We start from the raw sequence: 8184 nt of genomic DNA on the forward strand, positions 1-8184 counted from the left end.
GGAATTTCCCTCCCTTTTCATGACCCTATTCTGTCTCCCCATCTGTTGAATCAGCTGCAGGTACTCCCAGGTCTGTGGCCCCTGGAACGTCTTCAAAAATGTCCTCCTCAACCCTGGTTGTAATTTAGCTGCTTTCCCTGACTCCACTTGGCTACAGCGTTGGGAGCTGATAGCTCAAGGGAGGAAGAGGAGGTGGTGGGGCCGTGTGGCTGTGGGTGTGGGCAGGGGTACGGGCCACCCTTCCTTCTCTGTGGCTTCCAGAGACACACCCCAACACTTGTGGCCCCTGGAGTGCCGGGAGACGGAACCCTGAGAGGCTGGCCAGAAGCTCACAGCCAAGCTTCCCCGCCTCCCAGGATTGACGTGGTCTGAGTCAGGCCTATTTTCTTTGGGGTGTGGTGAGGATTACAGGGAGAAAGTTGGGCTTGAACTGTCTGGGGCCCAACCCTGAAATTTCACTTTTCCCCTCCTTCTTGACATTCAGCTTTCATCTCGGAGAAGCAGATTCCTGTTCAGGGCTGTTCCCCGGGTCCAGGAAGTGGCCAGGCTTCCAGGGGCAGACCCTGCCCCACAGAGAACGAGGGCAAAGGCTGAGCTCACTGCAGCGCTGGGGAGGCCGGCTCTGGGCCCAGGTCGCTCTGCCGCCTCTGCCCCGGAGCTCGTCCACGCTGCTTCTGCTGCATTTCCTGTTGGCTCATCAGGCCGAAATCAGCCTTACTGTATAAGAATCTGCCAGAAAACATTATGTGTAGGAGACACACCCCTCATGTTTTTACGTTCTGAACCCCCAGCAAAGGGGGCTGGATACAAGTGACCGCAGCCATCACGCACAGTCATTGCATCCCGCCCGGGTTACGGCAGAGGCCTCCTCGTGGCCCCTGGCCTTCATTCTTGTCCCCTCATCCAGTCTCCTCGGCACCAGCTAAGTGCTCTTTCAAATGCTGAGGTCCCACTGCCTTTGTGTGCATACAAGACCCCCGCAAACCTGCCTGCTGCTTACCCCACCAGCTCCTCTTCCTCTAACTCCTGCCTCATGTCGGAGGCTCTGGTCAGGGGGCCACCTGCAGTTCTCAGGAAACTCTGTGCTGTCTTGTCTCCAGGCCTTTGGACCTGCTCTGCTCTCTGCCTGAATCACCTTTCCTCCCCACCCACCCTCCCCCATATTCCCCACCTCCCACTCCTTCCTCAGGTCTTAACTTAAACACTGTTTTCTTCCAGAAGCTTTTCCTGAGCGTCCAGTGTCCGGTTTGGGAGCTTTGTCTAGCATTCCTGCAGCAGTGCCCTGTCCACGGCACTGACTGGGCTCGATGCTAACAGTGTGTTTACTCTCCATTTCTCCTGCTGCCCTGGAACACCCAGAAGGCGGGGGCTGCCTTCTTCACCAGTGTTTACCCAGGGTTAGCCCCATGCCTGGCACATAGCAAAAGTTCAATGAACAATTTGGGGAACGACTGAGTGAAATCTGCTTCTTGTGTGGCAGTGTTCCCTTATGCTGTGACCTCTCCAACCTGTGAGGTCTGATTATCTTCATTTTACAGGTGGCAAGGTAGGTGACCAAATTTTACAGCCAGTAACTGGCTAACCAAACACTTTTTCATGAAGCTTTAGAGGCTGAAGGTGAGAAAGTGCCCAGGACAGAGGGTCGGGGTGGATCCTGGCAGCAGATGGGAGATACGTATCAGGGTCACTGAATAAAACTAGATTTACACGTTAAAAAGTATTTTCTCTCCCACTGCTGCTGAAGTTCATTGAGGGGTGTAGGTGGAGCAGGGTTCTACCAAGTTAGCCTGAAGCCAGAAAGGAGTTATTTTTCTTCAAGGAGTAGAATCAAAGGCAGGCCTGAGCCCCAAGGCCCTGCTCTGAGCAGGTTCATGGACCAGCAGCCACCATGGGACCAGATGGGCAGGCGAGCCCAGGGCCCCACACTCGCAGGGCACAAGGCAGGTCCTTCTGGATGACAGAGGGGCTCCCCTCCCTTCCTAGTATCAGTAGCAAGCAGCAGCCCCTCAAACCTAGCATGTCATTATCCAAAAGAAGTGAGGTCACTGCCAGTCAGAGCGTGTCTCATGTCTGTCTGTTTGTCCTGTGGGGACTCCTGAGGGCTTTGGTTTGGTCTTTTACCAAATGTGGAAGCTCTGCCTGGATCCATTAAGTCGGATTTGCGGGTGCGGACTAATAACTGTTTTCCCCAAAGCACGTCTTCTGTGGCTCAGAGTGCCGCTCTCCAGTCGACAGAAAGGCTCGGAAAGGTAGCAGTCTATCTGCTTTTCAGGACAGTGTTGTTCCGTAAAACATCCCATCTCATAAAAGTTCGGTCTCCTTTGGTTTCTGACTTCATTTCTGCACTGTGATAGGAAGGCTGCCATTTTCCCAGATAAAGAAATGGAAACGAGTGTTCCCCTGTTCTGCACTGTCTCACAATCATGATAAAGGAGAAAGTTTCTATGGATTTGCCCCATCTGGACATTTCATAGACATGGAATTGTATGATGGGTGGCCTCCCGTGTCTGAGGAACTCTCATTTTAACACAGAGCAAGTGCCCCTAAACTAGGAGCTCCTCCAGTATGGAGGCTTCCCGTTCATTTTTGTGTTCACAGTGCTTGGCATCCACTCTGCTCATTAACTGAATGACTGTGCAAATGAATGATGAGATACATGTGTGCAGACACTAAATAAACTCAGAGTCTGACGTGTGCTGAGCGCCCACTGTGGGCCCGGCAGGGTGCTAAGTGCTTTGCAGGTGCCCTCACTTCATCTTGACAACACCCTCATGAGATGAATGCTGTATTACACCCACTTCACAGATGAAGGACAAGGAGGTTAAATAACCTGCTGCAAATTCGAAATAGTCGGTGGTGGAGCCAGACCACACTCCTGCCCTGGGTCTCTGAGTCTACACTTCTAAGTTGTATGCCAAGGAAAGTCCTTTAGAGAAAGAGTCTAACCTCCCTTGTCTGCAGCAAGAAAATGGAAATCTGTAGTGCACCTACAGCTGTTCACTGAGCCCGTGCTCCGTGCCAGCCACCACACTACACGGGGGCCAAGTGCTGGTCAAGAACAAAGGCAAGTAAACCAACAGTGTCAACTCTCTGCACGGGCACCGGGGGAGGCGGGTGCGCACTCAGGGCTGTGGGAATGGCGGGCCCCAGGGCCTGAGCCAGCTTCTCTCCACCGCTGGTAGCAGAGCCACCTCCACATGCGAGCCCGTGGGCCCGGCTCACCCTCCTCCACACCGTGCGGGGCTGCCTGGGAAGGGCGCCTGGCCTGCCGGGGCTGTGAAGGCCCTGCCCTGGTCTCTCAGGACAGCGGGAGCGCGGGCCTTTCTCCCCACTTCGGGCCCGCAGGGCAGGGCGCAGGCGCCAACCCACTCCCTCAGCGCTCCTGACCTGCCGGGGGCTCTTCTCAAAAAGGCTGCTGTGTTGCGTCTGTTTGTCTAAGTCAGACAGGTATTTGATTTCCACCTCAGAACTCAGTGCCAGCGCTCTGCGTTGCCAGCCTGCCCGCCACAGGCCATGGTGTGTGGAGGACCGTCAGGGACGGCCCTCCTCAGTTCTGGGGAGCTTCCCACACCCACTGTCTGACTCGGGCCTGGACGGCGGAGGGCAGAGGGGGTCCACTAGGCCACACCACCTCCACCAGATGCCACAGACTGGGGTGAGGACCAACCCAGAGCCTGCCTGGATCCCCTTCTCCTTTCTCGTGTTGCCTCTGCCTTGGCCCAGCACGCAGGGGCCCGGTGAACTTAGAGGGCATAGTGCAGGTGGGCTCAGGCCAGGATGGAGGGTCTCAGAGCCAGGCTGGGCCTAAGAGGGGGAGGAAAATTGCCACTGGGGGCAGCCAGGGGCCTCGTAACTAAAGGAAACCCCAAATTAGGTTGAGAAGGAGACAGAAGTTCCAAGCCAGAGAATTGATGCAAGTATCAGGGCTAGAGCGGGCTCCCTCCGGCCACAGGCAGGAAGTGGAATCATGAGGACAGATGCTTGGAAGATCAGAAGTGGACTGGGAAGGGGTCAGGAAGGCCCTAGTGGCCGCTGGCCAGCTAACGGTCCATGTGGTCGTCACAGGGGGAAAGAGATGGCTGAAAACCTCAGCATGGGATTGTGAGCACATACTCAGTGGGGGCATCCTCGATTAAGGGTCTCCAGAGAAGTCTGTGTTTGTTTCTTGCAGGCACTCCCAGGGTATGGCTGGTCTAGACTCTTGTTGTTGTTGTTGTTGTTGTTGTTGTTGTTGTTGTTGTTGTTGTTTGGGGGGGTTGTAATTAGGTTTATTTATTATTTACTTAGTTATTTAAATGGAGGTACAGGGGACTGAACCCAGGACCTCTTGCATGCTAGGCATGCACTCTGCCACTGAGCTATACCCTGCCCCCCACCCCCAGACTCTTTTTAAAGTAAGATTTCAGGACCATGAATGTGGAATGACTTTCAACCCCAAACCCATGAGAAGACTCATGTCTATAAAGTCTCAAGGGAGATGGCTTTTTTCCTACCCAGAGCCCAGCAAGACACAAATGCTGTCTTATTATCTCTCCTTGACAATGGGTACATTTTTTCCCTGGTCCTTTATTTCACCAATCACTAAAATCCCCTGCTTTATGTGGGGTGTGGGCAGGGGTAGCAAGGTTCTCAGATCTAATACCCATCTTGTTTAGGCCTAAGACCCTCTCCCCTTTCCCCACGTGACTGTTAAAATAGAAGTCTCTTGGTTGCCTAAGATTGGGAGAACTTTCCAAGGAAAAGTAGCTTCAGCCACTCACTTAACTGTATGTTTTTCAGTTTCCTCCTTGCCTTTGCTCCCGTGAGGATTTCTTGCACTTTCTTGCAACTTCTACTGTGCATTTAGAAGGCTCTTCGCTGTGCATTTCTAGATAATTCCTAGGCAGTTGGGAGGTGTTCTGTTTGCCTAGAATCTGAAGTCCTTTCCGCCCCTACCCTTGAGCTTCCATTCTAGTCTCACAGTAGCCAGCGTGATTTTTTTTTTCTTTTTTACAAACCTTATCTTGTTTTTCACTTGCATACAACCCTTCAGTGGTTTCTCGTGGCTTTTTGCTAATTATGCTGGTGTTTTGTCAACGTTATTGTATGTCCCACAGTTTTGCCCACGTCTCTTCTACAATCAGTACCACTTTTTCTTGGGGAAATCTCTCCCATATTCCATATGACCCTGGGGCTGTCTGTCATGGTGCCTCCTTCTCCTTTCTTCACTCTCCACCCACATTCTAGCCCCAGTGGGAGGAACATGGCCCAGGTTAGGCGAATCATTGCATCGCATTCCTGTAGACGTAGTGATGGGTCCAGTGCGTCCAGTGGTCTCAGCAATTGCCCAAAACTGAGCCAGTTAGAGCCTTTCCCTGATTTTCCCTTTTAAGATGGAGATAGTGGGGTAACTTTGTCTTTCTTTTGAATCATAGATTATAAAGAAATAGGCCTGGTGAATACTGGTTACAGGTTTCCTACCAGCTTGATAGACTATGTCAGTGCAGGAGCAAATCAGGCCAACTAATAAGAAATGCAGAAACAAGCAAAGACAATTAATTCATTAAAAAGAAAGTCTTAATGATACTCTTTGAACTCCTGGATCCAGCCATACCTGAAGCTTTAATTCCAGACTTCCCAGTTATATGAACTGATAAATCACCTTTTCAACTTACACTGGTTTGCATTAGGTCTTTGTCATATGTAACTTTATAAGGAGATTTGACCAACATAGGGCCAGATCCTTAGCATGGCATTCTGAGGCCCTGTGAGATCTGGTTGCTGCCTCTTCCTCTGCCCTCACCTCACACTGCTCTTTATCTCTCCCTGATGGCCCATCAGTGCAGAGCTTCTTTCAGTTCTTCAAATGCTCCAGCCCGTTCTTCCTGTCTCAGGGCCTTCACCCATGTTGTTCTCCTAAATCACTTTGCTTGGCTAATTCCTGCACATCCTTCTTGTCTGCATGTAGATCATGCCCTCAGGGAAGACTTTCCTGACTGACCAGGCCAGAGTCCTCCTCTCCCTTTGCACATTATGTGCTCCTACAGCATGATGTGCTTTTCCTTCTAAACACTCGTCACAGTAATAATGAACGAATCCCTTGTTTACAGTAAGACAATTCCTTGTTTACAGCCCATTTTCTTCACTGGACTATAAAATTCATGCAGTTAGAGACCATTTGCCTTGATCATCATTGTGTATTCCGTGCCTAGCACAGTGCTTGGCACAAAACAGGTACTCTGTAAATATTTGTTGAATGAAAAAAAATTGAAATGAATGGGTCAGTGTTTGATTTGGAAGCCCATGCTTTCGATCTCCGTGGGCTTTGTTAACTAATCAATAAACACTGGGAGTCCTGATTCATAATGTGACCACAGAAGGCTCCCAGGGTCGGGGAGCAGAGAAACTAACACGTCATTTAGTCAGGTATTCTGAGCTGGATTTCTGCCTGGCCAGGCCAGACGGATCTTGCTCCCAGGAGGGGGCAGTGTTGTACAGTCTGACTCGCCAAGCCTCCCAAACTCACTTCTCTGAGGCCCTGGGAGCTACTGGGCCTGGCCTTGACAACTCAGGCCCCAGCAGACAAAGTTCATGGCCCTTTGAAAGAGCTGCGTGTTCACAGCAGCTCAGAAGCAGAGCCTTTGTCTCAGAGACTGGCAGTCTCCAAAGCCAAGATAAACAATCCTTGACGGATCGATTGATCGATCTGGTTTAAGAACTCCACTCCATCTTTCTCAGGGTGGCTCCAAGGCTCCCTGTCAGCCTTTTTGCTTTACAATCTCCTAGGAGAGTGTCAGTCCCTCCTGAGGTTGTGGAAGATTCTCACTACTCATAATCTCTCAAATCCAGAGGCTGCTACTGACGATGCAAAATAGCACAAACCACCACCATCTACCCACAGATGGATCATCCTCTGTTTAGATCCTGGCTCTGTCACTTACTGGGTGACCCAGGATAAATGCCTTCCCTTCTCTCAATAAGAAAACAGTAATGCCTCATTCTCAGCCTTGTGCTGGTGATAGAGCCAATGTCGCAGAGACCACCTGGCGCCTTGCCTGGGGCATAGAAGGTGCTAGTGAACATCAGTTCCGTTCCCATGGCCCCTCCCACCACGGGGCGGCCACGTGCACGGGGGAAAGGTGAGATGGCTCCTCAGCAGGTTTTTACTGGTAAACGTCTAAAAACAACAACTCTTCACTTCCTCCAAGTACCTCCCTAGCCCTAGTGTGACTGTAAAGCCAGATTAAAAAGTGCCCCTGGACACTGGAACACGCCCCAGTCAGATATGCCAGGTCACCAGTCCCATCCCTGTGAGCCTCGCTCCTGCTGCGCCCACTGTGGGGACCAGGTGCTCCTGGAAATCCTGAGATCCACCCTGGCCCAGAGGCCTTGGCTCCTTTTCAGTTCATTTCTTTCTTCTGTGATGGAGCATCTGGGCCATAGCGCTAGGGGTGTTTTGGCCCTGGTGCTGGGGCCCTTATCTCTGTGCTGTGTGAGCACCATTCCTGCCATGTCAGAACCCATTAGAGGCCACTCTGCTGAGGCTTTTGAAGGAGTAATCGGTTTGTAGAGGGAAGGGGCCGTGCCAAGCCAGGCCAGATGGAGCAAGTAATGAAGGCCCCAGATTAATCTCACTTGTCTCTTTTTTCCAATATGAGGGCTCAACCCAAGAGCTTGGCAGTCTCAAGACAAATTGTACTTGTCAGCTTCAAAGCACAAGTTCCCTTCCAAGTCAGAATGTTTGCATGTTCTCTCTCTCTCTCTCCCTGTCTCCTTCTCTCTCTCACTTAAAATAAAAAAACTGGAGTGAAAAATAGGGTGCATATGAAGTGTTGTGACATTTTTTGCATCATTGTAATAATAAGAGCTTCCTTTGGGCATTTACAATGTACTAGGCAACATACTGAGTCCTCTACAGGCATTCAACTCATTTATTTCTCACCATAACCCTACCAAATAGGAAGACACTAATATCCCCATTTTACAGATTAGGAAACCAAGGTTCAGAGAGGATGACTGACTCGAGGTCATATAGTTAGTAAATTGTGGAGCAAGAACTCAAACCTAGGTTTGTGTTATTCCAACACTACACTTTACATACTCTTCAGTCTTAAGAGCTGCTAATCTTTGGCTTAAGTCTTTGCCTGAAGGGAGAGCCCAGCTCTGAAGCCAAGAATGCAGTTTCCTGCTCCTTCCCATTGTTAA

This window comes from Camelus ferus, chromosome 13, assembly GCF_009834535.1.
Source record: "Camelus ferus isolate YT-003-E chromosome 13, BCGSAC_Cfer_1.0, whole genome shotgun sequence".
Classification (NCBI taxonomy): domain Eukaryota; kingdom Metazoa; phylum Chordata; class Mammalia; order Artiodactyla; family Camelidae; genus Camelus; species Camelus ferus.